The sequence below is a fragment of the Coturnix japonica genome, chromosome 15, assembly GCF_054131305.1.
Source record: "Coturnix japonica strain WE chromosome 15, WE-NBRP24, whole genome shotgun sequence".
In the NCBI taxonomy this organism is placed as follows: domain Eukaryota; kingdom Metazoa; phylum Chordata; class Aves; order Galliformes; family Phasianidae; genus Coturnix; species Coturnix japonica.
In genome coordinates, this window is record NC_140677.1 from 14288994 (window position 1) to 14308336 (window position 19343).

General features: G+C 37.5%; 1 long non-coding RNA gene across 1 annotated transcript; it reads right to left on the reverse strand.

Annotated features, from left to right (window-relative positions):
* Nucleotides 1-113: 113 nt before the first annotated feature.
* Nucleotides 114-19343, reverse strand: LOC116654030 (uncharacterized). Its single transcript, XR_004308853.2, has 4 exons — nt 19256-19343; nt 4908-4990; nt 2741-2826; nt 114-242 (listed from the first exon to the last, which is right to left on the reverse strand). It is a non-coding gene; the product is annotated as an uncharacterized LOC116654030 (long non-coding RNA).

A 19343-nucleotide genomic window follows, 5' to 3' on the forward strand; every position in this document is an offset into this window, starting at 1 on the left:
TCCCTTGAGCTTCAGTATCACATTTATTTACCTCTTGTTTGAGAAACATTTGTTCCTTCATGGGTCATTAGTTTTCCTGTTTCATCAGTCACCCAGGTGAGTTAAATGACGCACAGCTTCTATTTTGCCAAGTTCTGGCTGCGATACTTTTTGCCTCCTGCAACTGAGCAATTGGCCAGGCAATGAAAGGCAAGAGAACTCCAGGCTCCAGCAAGACAATCAGTAAAAGGCCATTTCATTTTCTGTATTTCCATAGGAAGGAAAACTGCAATAATTAGATGTCTCCACTAGATGTCCATATTTCAGCAATTTTTTGAGTCATAACTTTAATGAATTCAGTTGTCTCATGCAAAATAAAGTGCTGTGCTCCACTAAAAGATATAAAGACAAGATAGACTTTCATGCTAGTGAAACTGTGTTTTTTACCCCCCATCTTGGCTTCTAGTTTTTCAATACACAGTTCTATGTTGCATTTAACATTTAGATGCATGCAGATACCCAAACCAGTGGCTCAGGTTTTTAGCTATGCCTGAGTAATTGTTAAAATATTACTTTGCTCATAACATTTATCTTAAATATTGATATCCAGTATTTACCTACTTCTCTAATGGATGCTGTGCCTGTGTGGACATGCATTTGGTAACTGAGAACGTGCTCTTTTTTATGCTTACAATTTAAAACCAACTGTATGTGAACAAGCTTTTGGCCTTGGTATTAATTTACTGGAGATGCTTATCACTGCTCTGACTGGTCAAGGGACCGTTATGGCAACTGTGAATGGCATCACCTGCACTTCAGTGTGTGCTCATCTCCTGCCAAAGCAGTTAGTGCAGTGCTCATGGAAAGTGCCAAACATCTCTTTGCATGAACTGGCAGACAGCATCTCTGTCATCAGTCTCAGTGTATTTGGAGAGTTGCCTTGTGTCAAGTTGGTAACATTTTTACTCACTTCCCAGATTACCTGCATTACTGCAAACACAGGTACCTGTTTATATCCTCTGTAATGTCGTTGTGTTTTGTATGCCCATTCATTAACAATAATAGAGAATCAGAATCATAGAATGGCCTGGGTTGGAAGGGACCTCAAGGATCATGAAGGGCCACCAAACTCCACATTTAATACCAGCCAAGGCTGCCCAGGGCCCCATCCAACCTGGCCTTGAACACCTCCAGGGACGGGGCATCCACAACATCTATGGGCAGCTGTTCCAGCATCTCACCACTCTAAGAGTAAAGAACTTCCCCTGATATCCAACGTAAATCTTCCCTCCTTCAACTCAAAACCATTTCCCCTTTTCAGTTATGTTTTTCCCCTCTATTTTCAGTAATATTAAACATAAGGATAGAATGGACTTTAGAGAATGCTGAGTATCACATCATTCAAAGACTGAACTCTCAGAACCAGCTGCAAAGCTGGCACTAAAAATTCACAGTTGATGTAGATGTGGGTATAATTTAAAAAACTAAATTTGTTTCTAACACTTCTACTTCATTTACAATATTTAGGAATGTGAAATGTGTCTCAAAGTTCATCCTAAATTTTTTATTGTATGACAAAATTTGGTGTCACTCCTAATCTCAACACTCTCTGACCCAGCAGCATGCTTTAACGTGGCTGTCTGCCTCTAATTGCACAAATAATCCTATTGGGATTCAGAGATTATCTGAAGTGTGTCTCAAAGCTTATCCTAAATGCTGTCTAGGTTCCTATGTCATAACTGAAAAAAGGACAAAACAACAAGTAAATCAGGAGAAATTCCTAAATCATCACATTTTAAAGAATTGAAATAAACCAAATAAATCAATTTGTTGCCAGGAGTATTTATGTTTTTAAATACAAAATGACAGAACATCCTCTTATGGAATATATCCCAATCCTGAATGTTTACTTTCCGTTTGTTTAATAACAGGAAAAGGTTTGTAGCTCTTTTGTTGAGTTTTTCATGTCAGCATCTTCAAATACCTATGGTATTCTTAAAACATTTACCAGGAAAAAAAACAGTGCCATGGCCTATACTGGGAAACGTTCTGTTTATTTTAGATGCATTTATGAGCACACAAAGGCAAACAATTGCCTATCATAAACTGAGTGAGCAACTTATAATGGCTTAGTATCTCATTTGTACTTCTTTGTATAGTTCCTTGGCTCATTTGTCCCTGCCCTTCCTGTGTTCTGCTCATTACCTCTCCCTGTACCTTTTGAACTCAAGTGTAGATTAAAACCTGTTTTTTTTATTTCCCCATTACCTGCTGGGCTCTGCTTCTTTGGTGTCTCAGCCATAAGGAACATTGGGCTAAAGTTTTATCATATAGCTGTTACTGGATCCACAGGCCAGGGCTTGTCACAAGTATGAAGTGAAACAAAAAGCTAAGGGGATGCTTTTAAAGTACACTGCTTTTAGGTGGGACTCTGGAAGAAAGAACGGCAAATAGCTTTCAAGTATCTCTAGATTTCTTATGGAAATACTTCAGTCTATTTTTGCCTTGCCTGTTCTATGATGGCATGTGGCAGCAACTGAAGCAACTACAAAGCAAATTTTGGCCTAACTATGTTAAGAAACAGGATATTTCTGCTGCTGCAGTACAGATAAAGCTATACCAAGGTAGTCTACCCAGGTAGACTTGTGCAAACAAGTAAGGAACAAACAGCTGGGCTTTCTAGGATGACAACTGTGGGCACAGTAGAGTATGAAATCTATAGTCATAGTCATAGGAGGAGATCAGGTTGGTTCAGCAGTACCTGCCTTTGGCTGGTCCTGATCCCCTGGTTGTCTTGCACCTGCTGCATGATTGTGACCATGGCCATTGAAATAGGTGACTGTGTTACTAGGAACATAGTAGTATGATTATATTAACAACATGAGCACATTTAGAGGCAAGAACAGGACAGAACTGGCTAGTCAGGCTTTTTCTGAACAGAAATCTCAGAGAACGTACAGTAGAATGCTAACTTTTTGAAAGAGTGGTATTTTATGTTACATTTGAGATGTAGGTGGATGAACTAATACAGAAGCTGTGATATTACAGAATTAGTTTTCATTGCTCAAAATGTAGGTTTTCCACCTTGGAATAAACACAATTAGTAACTGTTAGAACTATTCCAAAGTAAAAAAAGGAGACCAAGCACTTTAATTTTACCATTATGTAACTGAGCTATTATCCAAGCCCACACTGAATGCTAACCTTGGTGTATTTAACTCAAGGCAAAACTGAAGTGCTTGGTCTTCACTGTGCTATTACCTCATGATTGCTCTTGCATGTAAACTTAGCATGAAGTAAAAATTGTAGCATTTTCAGTAACCTAATTAAGCCTTTACTGTATGCTTCTATAAGGTAATTTTCAAATAAAATTTACACCAAGCTACAGTTCTTTTGCTGTCGTTCTTATGTAAATCCAGAACAGATGCAAGCAGCCAAAGCAATATAGGTGGCTGCATTTGAACAGCAACAATTTTGTCCCTACAACACAGCACAAAACCTACACATAAAGTGTGTTAAAGCTTGTTCCCCACAGCATTCCCTACACCTTTTCCCTGACAAAAGCAGACAATAAACTGCATGTGTAATCCACTAATCTAAAATGTACCGGCTTTCAAAATTTTTTGTATTTAACATACATGATTTCTATTCCATTATCCCCTGAAACATTAGAGAAAAATGAGAGATATGAATTGCTCAGCACTTCCAACCTGTCACAGATGGAAAGCTCCACGTATTGATGAACATGTTCCATTCATTGTATTGTACCCACAAAGTCCCCCTAGGAGAATCACAATTCTGCAAAATGCTTTTAGGGCGCTGCATCTTGGACTGGGAAAATCACTTGTAACCAGAGAGCACACTGATGATTATGCCCATGAGAGGGCTCACGTGTGGGCTTCGTAAAGTAGTCAAAGTCTGAAATATCTTATATATTCCAGATACAATTACATGAATTTAATATATAGGATGCCTGGAACAATGGGATAAAACTTCCCAGTTTGCTGCATAATTGTCCACTCTGGTGGACACAGAATCATTGTGTGCTGTTACACAGAATTTAGTCATTTGGGGAATGATTAGAGAAAATTTCGTGAAGGAACAGTCTCCAAGATGTGTATTTCATATTTGCATTTTGCTTATATTTGTATTACCTGCAAGTCATTGTCAGGGTGTAGATGCAATTTGGGAGCCTAATTCTAGAACCATATGAGGACAGATTCGTTATGTTTTACACACCACAGCCATGGAATGACATCTGAACTTTACTACCTGAATTACTGATGACTGCATACGCAATGATCTTTAGCTATCCTGGCAGTCACCTGGTTTACTAGGCCAGTTTTCCTGTCCACTGATATGCCCATGTGACACACTCCTTCCCTTTTGATCACATACAGATTTTTACTTCTGAAGAATGTTACAGTTTAAGGCACGCATGCTTTTCCTTATTATTTTATCACATTCTAGAGGCTTGTGATACCTTTCTTTATGTGTGTGTGTGAGTGAAAAATGCTTCTTTAGTTTACTTTTCCTATTATTGCTTAATGGTATAACCAACCAAGGTTTATCTACCTCTTGACAAACAAGTTCTGTAACTTCTAAATTGTGGCAGAAACACCTATCTTTTTCTGTCACAGTAATATCCTCAGAACCTTAATATTCATCAGTCACTGAGTTTATAATAGCTAGCTGAGTCTTGTCTTGGGTAAGGTTTATCATTTTCTAAGGATGGGATTGCTACAGCAGCAAAGGGAAATCCTGATCCTCCTTCAATCCCTAGCACTGCTTTAATGCAAATATTACGGCATTCTTTGGAGCAGAAGTTACTCAGTGGAAAGTCTTGCAGGACTTAAATTAGCAAAAGTTTTGTAAAGTTCCTATTACTAATCCATAGAGTTTATAACAAAGGTGTTGAAATCACTTACGCTTTTGCTGACTCATTTCCCCCATGGGACCGCTGATGACCTCAGAAATGCCCTCACAGAAGTTCAGGGCACAGAGCTGCCATCTGTAATGTAAAGAACATACTGAACTCTTGGCTGTAGTTCACCTGAAAATTTTTGCTTAATATACCTTACTGCACTGCAAAAACAAGTCTATTTCAAATGCCATTTTCTTTTATAATCTGTTCTGACTCAGATGCTAAGTGAGTATGGTATTTACAAAATATCTGTATCACCGTGAATTTATCTTGCCAAGAGAAGTTAAATGGTTACATATTAAAAAAGATTTTATAAGCATGATATGGCACAGTAAACATTAGTAAAAGCTGTTCTAAAACTATTTCTGTCTTTTGTCCAGAAACAAATTATTGAAGCTTGAAGGGGAAGACTGCTTAGTAAAAGGAAGGAGAATTAAACGTACTGAGGTTTTAAAGGAACTCATAATTGCTGATTAAGTTCTTTCTGGAGAAAAACAACAAATGTTTTCTTCTTTTTTGATTCTTATATCAGGCCCAACTGCCAGTAAATGATTTTCATTACTGTGGGAAGAGGTTTATTTTTAGACACAAGAACAGCATAAAGACAGCAGACTGAAAATCAAGGCGTCTGCATGCTAAACAAAGCACCACACACGGCTTCTTGGTGTCAGCTCATTCAACTCACTGGGACTCAGCTTAATTTTCTGTTAGAAACAACTTTCCAGTAGTCACCTGACAAGACTATTCGAGTCCCTCTTATCTTAATGAAAGCATCTTTCAGTTATAGCTTCATGCCTTATAACTTTAGTGGGATTGAATTCTGCAGCACATTGAGACTCAGAGTGGAGTTGGAATTTCATCTTCTTGTCTATAAGTTTATATGTCAATCCAAAATCAGGACTGCAACTGTTATTATTCCCTTTTGAAGACAGATGGGTGGTGAGCACTACAACAACAGTGCACTTCTAAAGCAGAACTATCAATCGCAGTATGTAAAAGATACAAAACTAATCTGTCTTATCAAATGTTTGACATCACCAGATGGCAACCTGATAACAATTGAATACAATAGTTATATTTTTTAGATGTCTCCTGGTCTATTCATGCAATATTTCTATTTAAGTTATCACTCAATTACAAATTAAGACACCCAGGAGATCTGCTTTTTAAAAGAATGATTTGCTTTGCTCCTGAAGGTATTTGTTTCCACCAGTGCTGTTTACTGTGCTGAGTTAATACTTTTCCCTTCCATTGTTCCAGATTGTTGAATCAATGAATCAACAGAGAAAATAATTCTGATATAATCAGTGTAAAGTGTTCACTGCATTATTAAAGAACAGAATACTATCTAGCTCTCAGAAGTGTTGAAAGACTATATTGGTTAATGCTTGAGAAATTCCCTGAGATCCATGCACAATCTTTGCTAAACATAGTTTGGTTTAAACTAATGGCAACTCTAAACACAGACTGCACACAGTTCTTCTTCAGCACAGAGTTGTACTTTGCTCATATCAGCTGACCAATTAAAAAATCATTTTTATTTATTTATATATATATATTTTTTTACATCTCTTCCTCCAGGAGAATTAACACAAGTATATGAATGAACTGCTGACTATTGTCCACCTCCTGAAACTTCCAAAAGAAATTTTTATTAGGTTTCAATCAATTACGTCTACACAAAGTTACTGTAAGTGACAGCTGGGTCACTGAGGCTGTTGTTTGTTGATATGGAGCAGAATGTGGATTAATTTGAGGACCTAATTTGACCTCCAGTACTCCACACTTTTGAACGTATGCAGGAATTCTGATAAGAATCTCGTGCTCCAGAAACCAGGCTAAATTGTCCAGGCCTGTAGAGTTGGCAAAAAAAATAATTCTGTGATATCCCCAGTCCTAGCAATAGTTGGTGTGATTTCATACGCACATAATTCTATGTGCCTGTTGCCACCAAAGACATGACATGAAAAGTTGCATCTATGCATCAGCCCTTTCACATTTTTTCCTTGCTATGAAAATCATACAAATACTTACGGATTCTTGCAAAAATCTTAGGATTTGATAATGCTGGATACTACATATATTAATGGAAAGATTCTCCAATGACAGCCCAATGTCAGCAATGTGTATTAATGGAAAGTCTTGGGACTACAAACTATTAACTCAACTCATTGCAAGACTGTAGCGTGATTGCATCAATTCTTGCAATGGGTGTATGAATCCCTTGAGTCAACACTGTCTGATTAAAAAATGACTTGTGGTTGGATTTGAATACTTGGAATAAATAAAACAGCAACAGACTATTATGCAAGGCCTATATACCTTCCCCATGGACTTTCACAAAGATGCCACATTTCTGACACCTTTCCAGCAGGCTTAGAGGCTCCATGGTCTAAGTGGGACAAGACGCTAGACTACACATTTGAGTACTGGGTCCTATTCCACATTCTGGCACACAGCTGGGAAATAACATCTCAGTCACTCACTGTCCTTATTTGCAAAACAGAACGAAGGAATTTACATACTTACTTTAATGTTAAGAAAGAACTGCCATTTAAGACAGATAATTTCTCATAATTCCTTTAAAAATCATTCTAAAATGATTATGTATTCATGGAAGCAGTAATATCTATCTAAATGCAAATTTACTCCTTCATCCCATTAAGTACCTATAATGCATATTTAAAATCTCCATCAACTTTCTTACTCCATAAGGAATATTCTGGTCTCCTAGGGAGGCAGTAGGAATTTGAGAATGCTTTCTAAAGCACGCTCAGGTTCTGTAGGCAAGTGGTAGCAAATTGAAAAGATACCAAAAATATGGATTAAAGTAAAACTGATGGTAAGGAGAGAATGTAACTGTTCATTCACCCCTGTAGCTCTGAACCAGCAGCAATAGCAGAAGTCCAGATTCTGAAACACAGAAAAGGCCACACTGTGACACCTGATAAAATGGAGATCTGGCATTTGTTCACATCACATAAATTCTGGAGAGTGAGTACCATCAATTATTTACCTCAGTGCAGAATTACTGTACCAATAAAACATGGCAAATATTGATACATAATGAATTCCTTGTTTCTGCCTTCAACTCCTGACAAAACTCAAATGACACTGAAAAGAGGAGAGACATAAAATCTCTCATGCTCTTTTAATTAAAATCTTCCCATATAAATATCCCCTAATAGGCCAGAAAAATCATATAGCAGTTGCTAAGCTGTAACAACTCTCATTTCATTCTAAATCTAGTATTTTGAGTTCAGATGAGACCTTTTCTCCTGCTTCAAAGGAAGGTGTAAAAAGATAACGCATTTTGGAAAAAAATAAATAAATGTGTGCTATACTCATTTAAGATCTCAGCTTCATGGATATGAAGTAATTTTCAAGACATAATCTCTTTCTCAGAAAGCAACTGAAATAGCTATGGTATATCGAGTTTCAGAGAAAAGAAACCCTCCCCTTGGTACCAGCTCTGAAGCCACAGACACAGCAGTACGGTGGTTTCCTTTCTGATGATGGCATACAAAGTAAAATAGTTTTTGAATCTGTGATCCTAGATCACCAGTGCCAGTCCTGCTTCTCTGCTACTCACATGCGTGCCATCATTTCAGAGATGTGCAAAATAGGTACATGCATGACACCTACTGAAAGGCTAGACGTTATTTAGGCTATTTCTATCATTTTTATTTTTATTTTTAAATAAAAGGTTTAGGATTACGAAGGACCTGGAGTTCATCACTGTAACTTAGATTTCTGCCTAGAATATCCATATAGATAATCTCACCAGTGTTTCATCCACATATCAGAATTTCAAGGCAAACTCAACTGTTTAGTCTCTCCTACTTTGCTGGAAAGTTAAATAAGGTCAATGTATATAAATAACTTAAACATATGTACTACCTATGACGTAATAACTTCTATAACACCACAACATATCTACATTTAAGCTGCTAACTGCTAGTAAGAAAACAGATAAGAGGTGTGTTCTGTTTAACATTTCTGTGAAGCACCATGTACTCGAAATTAGAAGATTCAATCAGTGAAGAAAAAAAAACGTAGTGGATATAATCTCATTTTATAAGAAAAACTTGAGTCTGCTACATCTTATCATTGTACAGCCATAACAAAAAGGAGATACCAAAGTACTAGCTTTCTTTAGAGATACTTCACTGCTATCTGTCTAGTGCCATTGAATGAAAGGATCCAATGTCATTTGAGTCTGACTGTGGTACACGTTATTTCGGTGACATTATCTGAATGTGTAATTGTGGAAGCCAACGGGGGTTATAATTTACTACCCATTTGCAACCAATTTAGGGAGAAGAATTTTCAGTAGCACTTAATTCATATGGGCAATTAAACAAAGAAAGTCTTCTAGGAATAGGGAAAACTTGAGTTCATCAACAATAATGGCAAGTAAAGTCAGGGACAGTAGAAAGAATATTTTAAAACTGGCTAGGAATCTTGTTCATAGCTTTAATTCTGTGAGTTTTCTTTCACAAGAGTGGCCTGAATCTTGTATCGCAGTGTTAACAACCACAGGATGAAGTGAAAGGGGGTGAAATGGACTGTTCATCAACACAAAATTGCTGTCAACAGTAAAACTGCCAGCTTTTTGTTGAATCAATCTGCAGGTCATTACTGATCAGTAATAAGTACGTTCTCAACCTAAACCTTCTGCTGATCCTAAAGTAAATCCTTTTATTTGGTTTCTAATGTCTGTTAAAGTTGAGAAAATCATACCAAGCTTTGGATTTTAAAGCAAACTCCTCCAAGCCATCTCCTATTCTGCTTTTGATCAATAGTTTTAAATTTCTTTCAGTTCTAGAAAGCGCAGAGCAGCTTATTTCTTTTATTCTAGTTGTTGAATTGTCCATGAAGCATAAACCTGTTAAATAATTCTTAGAATTCCTCCTATCATAAAGAGACAATCAGAGATTTAGATTTTTACATTTTGTTCCCTTCTTGTTCCCTTCCTTCTTGTAATAATATGACCATGCCAGCCAGTCCCAACTATGCTGTGTATTGTCTAAGCTTGCAGCCTTTGGTCTCCTTTACCCTCACTGGCCCAGAGATGTTGATTCACTCTCCACATCGCTGCCAGAAAGGGGAGAATTTTCAGAGGGAAGAGAGACAGAAGTCAGGACTTGAGTGCACTTTGTCACAGTAGTACAGGATATACTCTTTATTCCTCCACTAGGATCTTTCCTAGTTTTTAAAAACTCATGTAAGTGAGAAAGAGATGTCACAGGAAGATTAAGGTAATTTTATGGCAACTCTAAGTCCAAGCCTAAAAACTAGGGTAAAAACTGGAGTCCTAAGAAATGGAACTTGCCATGCAAGAAATTTTCTTCTATTCAGTTATTTCAGTTTTCCTTCATTGTTTAACCAAAGTTCTCTTAACTGCATTTCATTATTTCCAGTTGCCTTTTGCAAGCACACTGCCTTGTATTCCTGCTCACATAAGTGCTCTCTTTCCTTTCAGTGAAGTATCAGGGACTAACATCTTAATATATAATATTTGATTATCATACTTAAATCCCACCACTGTGAAGGCAATTAAAGGGCACTAGGGCAAATAAACCACAGGCAGCTCTTCAAATTTTGGTGTTACACCAATCCTCTGCTATTCACAAACGTCATGTGGTTTTGTCTGGTACTGAGGTGAGGTGAAACTTTTTTTGCCTTTTTCAAACACAAGCCTATTGCAGCACTGCAAGATTGTGTTACATCAACATAAGGTTTCAAAATATAGTAAAACTAACTTGGCCCTAGATTATTCATTTATTTGTCTTTTTGTTGTTGTTGCTTGGTCCTAATGGCTAAGAAAGCAAGAAGATTCAAGATATCTGTCCTTAGCATTCCAGTGACCCTAAGGAAGCAACCCATAATCTGAATATTTTAATTGCCACAGGGGTTTGCGGTCTCTGGAGGAATGGGAATGCGGGCAAGCTTATTTCTGGAGCTATAATTAATTGTATTTGTTGTATATGTGTAATTTATGTGACAGTCTCATCACTGTGGGAACAAGAGAATTGCTATACGGAGATGTGAGGGTATATTGATTGAAGGAAGATGAATAGGTATCTCTTTCACCATCTTTAGTAGGCCATGCGTATTGGAAAGGTACTGTTAAAATACAGTAGCACACTGACAAGAGTTATCCTTCAGTATTCTACAGCCTGAAGATTTATTAAAGGGTGTTCCTGGTGTTTTTCTGGCTACTGAGACCAGTATTCACCAGGAACTTGGATTAAAGGTTGCAGCAGAAGTCAGAGCTTGCAAAATGATGCAAATGGGGCCTCCAAATTCAAATGACACTAAATGCAGCAGGAGCACATGATCTCTTTGCTCCCCTCTGCTCCTCCACAGAACACACTGCTGTCACTATCTGCTCCATTCTCCCAGAGGGGCACAGAGACAAAGAAACAAATCATTCGCAGCAAGTTTTTTCACTTTGTCCTATACAGATAACACATAAATGGAATATTAACTTAATGCACAATCTCTTCTGAAATTTACTCCTTTTTAAAATCTACATCGGTATCTTAAAATTTACTGTGTGAATTCAAGTTCCTCCAGAACAATTTGGTATTAAAACAAACTCTGTCATATTCTGGTGCAAGTCATGGCACTGAAAAAAGTCAGCATGCCAGCAGCATCCTTTTCTTATAAACGCTTATGCAGTTGCTGATCTGCACACTTTGTGTGACCCAAAGCATTCTTTTTCTGCAGAAGTATGTCATCTGATGTCCGTATTGCTTTTGCTCCCAGTGTTTCCTCTTTTTTCATACTGATACTGGAAGATGATGCCATGCTGAGACATCCATGTGGTGACAAGATACAGCATATTTTTAGTAATTAGGTTTCACTTACAGAAGAGCTTGTGAAAGATTCATTCCAATTTGTAGGTACACTACTTAACATAGAACAGCCATAAAAGATAACTGCTTTCTATGTCTAGTCAGAATACAGCAATTTCTTTGCCTGTGTTGTTTAGCAGATTAAGAAGACTTACGTGCTCTTTATTTAAGTTGCTGGGTAAAATGTAAAGGAAATAGATTTGTCATTTAGTTAGATCTATTTATTAAATTTCATAGAGCTGTTACCTGTGAAAATAAAAATTCTTTTTATTGAATATCCTGAGCCACTGGGGGACTGTAAGTTCAAGACAGGGTATTAAATCTGGTACATTAGATACCTGGAGTCTCACTGTAAAAGATTTGTCTGCTGGGTGAAAAAGGGAAACAAGAGAACTCTATGTGTCTGCTGTGGGAATGTCTGTGTGGCTGTTACCAGGACTAACTTGAAATCATACGCCATGCCTCCTCTATGGAACAGCAAAGCTTCCTCATCAATAGTGGCTCACACTAAGGGCCAACAGGCAAATTCTTTGACATGAGGAAGGACTCTTCCCTCCTACCTTTGAGCAGTAAATTAATCATAATTTTGTTGAGTTAGAAAAAAATATCAAACATTCCATGAAATAAATAATACTGTTCTCATAATACTGTTCACATAAATTCAATGGGACTCAATGAGAATTGATCAGCCATCAAAAATTTGTGCCACCTGCTACCAAGATGAAGAAGCAGGAATAGAAGCCCACAGAACAGAGCAGATTAAACAGTTTAAGATTTCGGGAGCATCCAGCTGCTTGCTGAAACAACTGAGAATGATCAGTCAAAAGTCATGATAGGTAGCTGCAGAGAAATGGTTTGAAGTTTGAGTCTAAACATTTATTCAGAGTTATTAGAGCCAGTTCATCCAGATGCTGTTGAGATTTCAAAAGGATGGAGATAATTATCTACACTGTAATTCTGCTTACAGATCCGTCTTAAACCACTTGTGTACAACTGATTTCCAGTTGTCTCTCACAGAGGCCTCTCCTGTGTGTGAGCTCTGGCTCTGTTACCCCTTCCTCTGATGTCAGAACAGCCTTTTCTCTCAAGGCCTCTGCCCCATTAATCGTAGCTGACTAATGCGTGGGGAAAGGAGGTGTGAAAACTACCTCCCTGTGCACAGAAAGCATCAAGGGAATTCTCTTGTGTTGCTGCATTTGTGAGTTTTTTCTCTTTTGTGACTGGCTTAGAGACAGCACTCAACATAGCCCCACTTTCTGAGAAAATGACTTACAATGAATTCTGCTAACACCTGAGGATGTTCAGGCAGATCTAATATCAAGTGACCAGAGGCCAATTACAACCAGGAATTTGGATTAAAAATAAAAGAGGAATGAGTACATTTGCCACGAAGCACTTCATCCTTCAGCAAGAAGAAATTTTTCTATTGAGGAATGAAAGTAGTGTTTGTTTTTGATAGAAGTGCTTCTGTTTCACTAACTTTATTATTTATTTATTTATTTAATTCTAAGAACACTCATAGTTTGAGACAGAGCGATTCCCCCCCTGAGTTTTGCTTAAGGAAGTAATGTGTGCTCTCACTCAGGCTGGTAAGAGATAGAATGTTGTGCCTGTGGAAAGCTGCAGGCACTTCGCACTTCTGAACAAAGTGAAAAAAGCAGTAGAATGGAGATTCTTTAGAGTATATCTGGATGGGCTGATATTCCATTGTAAAACAGGGTCAGAAAAAGAAGAAAAACTCACTCATTTGTATTCTGGAATAAATGACTGGGAACTGCCCAAACTAGATTTTATAGGGAGACTATTTACTTTGAGATAATGGCAGTCAGTTATCCAGGGATGAAATGCTCATATGTGGATACAAGGTCCAAGTAGTATTTTGTTCTGAGTGTTCACCTTGTTTCCTGCAGAACTGCTTATGAAAGAAGGTGTATTGTCATGTGAGTGACAGGACTGTTCACACAGTGGATGAGGGTTTGCCTGTTGGACCATCAATTAGTTTCTGGGGATGGAGGGGCAGTGCACATTTCTGCACTGCTTATTTCAGAACTGGCATGGGACCATGGCTGACCTTAGTTTAATACAGAGCAGTATGGTGCAGTCAAAAAAAGAACACACATAGGAAGAGGTCATTCTATTCACTCTATGCTGTCTACTTCAGCATGACATTTGCTCTTCAGTTAATCAGTCACCGACTTCTTCTATATGTCTTGATTCTCTAGGTCAGTGCCAAGTGGTTTGGTTTGATTCTGCTGTAGTTAGACATTTACCCAATTCTGTATTCCCCGATGGGTGAAATAATCAGACACCAGTACAGTCTGTAAGTCACCAAGTTCTCCTGCTGATAATTTCGTCATTTCTTTATCATCTGGCAGTGAACCCCTGCTATCAATCTGGCAGAACTGAAGCAGCGGTATTCTGCTTACAGTTTGTCACTCCGGTATTTTGTCTATATGCCCAATCCTACACAAGCAAGCCAAGGAATTTTGCTAACTCAGCTACAGTACTTATGCTTTGCAAAGCTCTGTAAACACAAGTTCCCAGAGAAGAAATCCAAGAGCATGTTGTGGCAGGGAAAAATATGTTTTAAATACATTTAGTGAGAATTACTGAAACAGTTCATCAATCAAGTGACACACAAAAAGAAAGATCTTGTTTTAAATCATTTTTTGCTTTGGGTATAGTAAAAGGTTAGTACATGGCAGGAAATTAAAATCGTATTTTATTTTTCCACCTGCTTCTTTCTATTATACCTTGGCGAATGGTGTAGTCTTAGTAAATTCCATAACAGGCCCCACGGCAATGAGGGAGCAATAATGAAACATCATTATGTTTTCTGGGAGCAACTGCAAAAGCTGACTGTTAAGACCATGGACTCACTTCAGCTATAGGTTACTGCACACTTATTTCAGCCTGCTGATAGCAGGAGAAACAACTAAGCTGGAAAATAGATAAACACTGATTTACTTGAATTACTTAACGAATAGATTTCTGACAGCATCTAACCAGAAGAATGTTTTTGTTGTTTTTTTAAAAGAATTTTCTTTCTTCTCTTAATTGCTGAATTATATCATCTAAATTGAATAAAATCTATGGTGATTTGTATGTTTAAATCTTCAGCCTCTGCTAAACTAGTCCAGTGCTTTTGTCTTGTTTTCTCTTACATTAAAGCACACACAAAATGACAGAGGAAGATCAGAAAAATAAGGGATTTGAGTGAAGACTGTATTTCACTTGGTTTACTTCAGACAAAATCAATTATCGAGTTTTTGCAAGCTCCAAAGAACTGGCATTCGAAGAGGCAATAAAGAACATGTGGGGTCTCAGTGTCAGCTGTTGAAATTTAAGGAAAGCAAATTTAAGGTCTGGAGAAGGACCTGAAAGACTTGAAACACAAACAGAACAGTAGTGCTTGAAGGGATCAAAAGAACTTTTAATCCATTCTCCTGTTCTAAGGTAGGAACTGAGAGTTTTAACTATTCCTGACAGTGTGAAGAAAAATACGTAGAGACAGATAGCAGAAGTATATAAAAGAGTGACTGCTGTAAAGGAGCATTTCTGTATAGTTTCCCTCTTTATGGATCACATTTATCTGAGGTCATATGTATAAAACTTTGTGCAGCAGGTGCTGCTGTATGGTAGCAGGTGTTGTCTGTGCTCCTGCAAAATCTTTTCCTTTTAATGAGCAAATCTTTGAGCTGCACATTCGTGCACACAGTTAAACACAGATAGTCTATTTAGTGTCTCAAAGGTAGGGTTTTGCAGGCTTTGCTGGCAGCACCACAAAGTGAAAGCACCTGAAAAATGTTATTGCCAGTGAAATGAAAGAAACAACACATTTCAGCTAAATGAAGGAAATGCTGTGATGAAACACAATTTACTTACAACTCCTGTTATCACAGGACATTGGTAAGGACATTTACTTAGTAAGCTGTTTCTATCGGTGGATAAACCCTTGTTAATGAGAACAGTGTGGACGTACATAGAGAATGAGCATTCCCTCTTTGAAAGTAATTTATAAATAACCATCTTGTTTATAGGGATAAGCATAGTAGCACTAATTCTGCTAGGAGTGGGAGCCAATCACAGGATAATCTGTTGCTCAATTCAGTCTGTTTAAAGCATTTTGTACTTTGTGCTTCAGGAGCAATTCCTCACATTTAAATACTTGGATCACACTCAAATGGAAAGCCTGCCTTGCAGACCCTTCTCCTATTGTTCTTGGATGTGCCTACTCAAAATCTTCACCTCACTCTTGCATAGCTTGCAAACATTGCTGCTTCTTCCAGCCCTGGTTGCATATTATCCCCATGGCAAATACAATTGCCTAATAGGAGCAAACATTAAGAAAGTATTTAATGTATTGCTTCTACTCTAATAATAAATGCAACAGCTTAAGACTAAGAGAACAACTGTCAGCTGGAACAGCTAGTTCTAAGCACCCAGTATTTTGTTAGGGACTCCAGCAACATGCACAGTGCATTCTGAAATAGGCTTTCTGGAAAGGTGAATTTGAACTCTTTTTCTTGAATCTTAAGAGAAATATTATAGCACCTGTACTACAAACTGAAATGTTTTCAAATGTTCTTATGATGATTTCCAGATGGATGGATTAACACAGAGAGCTCTACATTCACACTTAGGATGGTCTTCTGAAAGACACTGAATACCGTTCCTCTAACACCTTCATGTGAATAGAGTAGAAATGAATGACATGGATCCATCTCATAGGAAACTCAGCACTGGACTGAGCATACAGAGCAAATCTCACAACTCTTTCAGCAAGGCTGTGTCAAGGCTCCTAGGAAAATCCAGTGATGGCTGTCTTCAGTGAAGTGAAATAACTGCAGCACTTGAGCACTGTGAAGACTTGGAAACAGCCTTGGTAACCACATCCCAGTACATGAAGAAGAATACACAATCACAGCAAGTGGAGGGAATTAGAGTAAAATCATAAGATTTTTAAGCAGACTCTCAGTTTTTTTGTGCCTTAAGTTTTGTTTTTTGTTTTTTTGTTTTGTTTTTTTTTTTTTGCTTGACACAAATTTGTCCCAATTATTTGAGAAGTATCACACACATGAAAGTGCAAATGAAAAAAGATCAGAGGAGGAAGAAAAAAAGAAAAGAGTGAACTAATAGGAACCTAGCATTGCTAGGTATTTGATATTATTTATTGTAGTGGACTCCTTTATAATTTCATATATTATGTGAGAGAAAGGAACCTCCTTTATTTGACTGAAAAGAAGACATAGAGTGTCACAATACTGTGGAGCTTATTTTTGGCTATGACTCATCTTGCTTTTATTTATCCATCTAAAAGTTACACCCTTAGCCTGTAGAAGGGCCAGCATCTCCTAGATGTGAGCCATACTCCATACTGAGACATTGATCTTTGCAGGAGATCTGTGCTATGCTGAACTCCCATCTTTGTAGAATGGACATGGATGTCTGTCTTTTAGACAGAAACAGATGCTGGCAAAGTAAAAAAGTATCTGAGACCCTTTGGTCTAATTTACAACATTAATTTATACATCAGTTTTTTCCTACATAAATGAAATCCTGATAATTACTCAATCCACTTTTCCAGTGCCTTGTGCCTTACAGTTTTATTCCTGCAGTTTTTAGATCATTACTGTCCATTAACTCCTGAAATATCAGAGAGAATGTTAAAAACTATCTATTACTTCTCTAAAAGGAAAAGAATGTTATGAAAACAAACTGTGGCTTTTTAGGACTTTGTGCAATTTCCTGAGGCTTTTTCTTGAACTGGGGAACATCAAGTCCTTTCTCTCCAGCAATTCGTGGGAACACTAGACTACGCGTGAGAGATTGGTTAGTTTAAGCATCCATTAGAAAGGGAGAGACAGATTAATACAATCATCTGGTTTCAAAACGTCTTTCGAAAGAGCGTTGCTGTCTCTAAAGTACACCCTGGATTTGAAGCATGCATTGTCAGCCAGTGTTGACATAAATATGTTTGAAATGCCATCGAGAAATGACTACAGTGATTGTATTAGAGCTTTGTTTGCCACTGACTTGGGAGAATGACTTTCCTCACCTCTTCCTTTAAAAAGAATTCCATATCCTACATGAGAAATGAAATAAGGCTGTTTGGTTTTTGTCACTCCTTTTATTTCCCACTCACCCTTTCCTATGTCCTTTGCAGTCACCAGAGGACTGCACCATCAAACTCAAGACAAAGGCTAGACAGCCACGGGTAATGGTGGTAATAATCAGTTGTCAGCCAAACAGATGTTTTGGCTACCAAGCTCTGCCTGCTTTTTTTTTTAGCAACAGCAACATAATACTGTTGTGTATTGGGATTGCAATTTGCTTTACACAGATATTCATGCCGCCTTGCACTGTTACATTGCCAACTATTCAATTTTAAATGGCATATTACATTTTCTCTTGTACAGGTAAAACTTGTTTCCTGAATATCGCTGTACTGATTTAAGGAACTTCTAATAGCTCAAGATCAGGCTAAGTTAAAATCTTATGCTCTGGAACGCATAAGTCCCCTTTTCACTGTGACATGGTTTTAAAATGTTCTACGTGCACTGTATATTCTGTTATTCCAATAATTAAGGAAAACTTTTAAGCAGATGCTGCTCAGAAAAACTCCCACATGATCCAGATGGTGTGATTTCTCTTTTTCACAGCAAACTATTGAGAATTACGTTTTCTTCCATTTTTGCACTCATAATAGGTTCACTTTGCAGAGCTTCACTAGCTTGTCTACATTCAGTTGTGCAAAGTCATGCTACAGCACATCTACTGCTTCCTTGTTATTCAGAAGATAACAAGGAAGTTATTCTCTCAAAAGATGAAATTAAATTAATGTGGCATGATTTTACTCTGCACAAAAATGTGGAATGCTTATTATCTTGCTATTGACCAGATGCTCTAAGACAGATTGAATAGTAAAAGTTCAAACAAATCAGACACCAGCTGGGTATTTGAAGCTAGGCAAATCTATAATGATTGTCTTCTTTTTTCTTTAAGAGGAGGGGAAAAAAATGGAAGAATAAAATTGTCCTTCTTAAGCCCTTTGAGACCTCACTTGTTTTCCATGATTCACGAGTTCTTAATGATAAACGTTTAATGGTTCAGATTGTTTTAGCTATTTCCTTAAATACTCCAGAGTAGATTTCCTTACAGCTTGCTAATTTGAATATATCTAGCCCAGCCAAACATAAATTTAACCTATTCTTTTCTTACTCTCCACACTCCAGTTTGTTGCTAGTTTTAATTAATCTAAGCCTCTGTTAGAAACAAACCTTTTGCTGTGAAGACATTGGCAAAGAAGAAAATGAACAATTAATTTGTTCTTTGTCTTTTTCTTTTTTCACCCCTCTTCTCTTGGTAATTCTGTCCTACCAAAGACAGTATGCTCTAGACCCACTGCCTGGATGCATTACACTGGTTAGAGAACATATCATTAAACAGTTTCATTTTGGTTTCATGCTAATTAAACAGCTACACTGACCTGTTGTAAACTACAGTAGTACTTCTTCACATGTCATCCAGCCACTCCTGCTTTTCAACTAGGCATGAGAAAGCAGCATACAAAACCA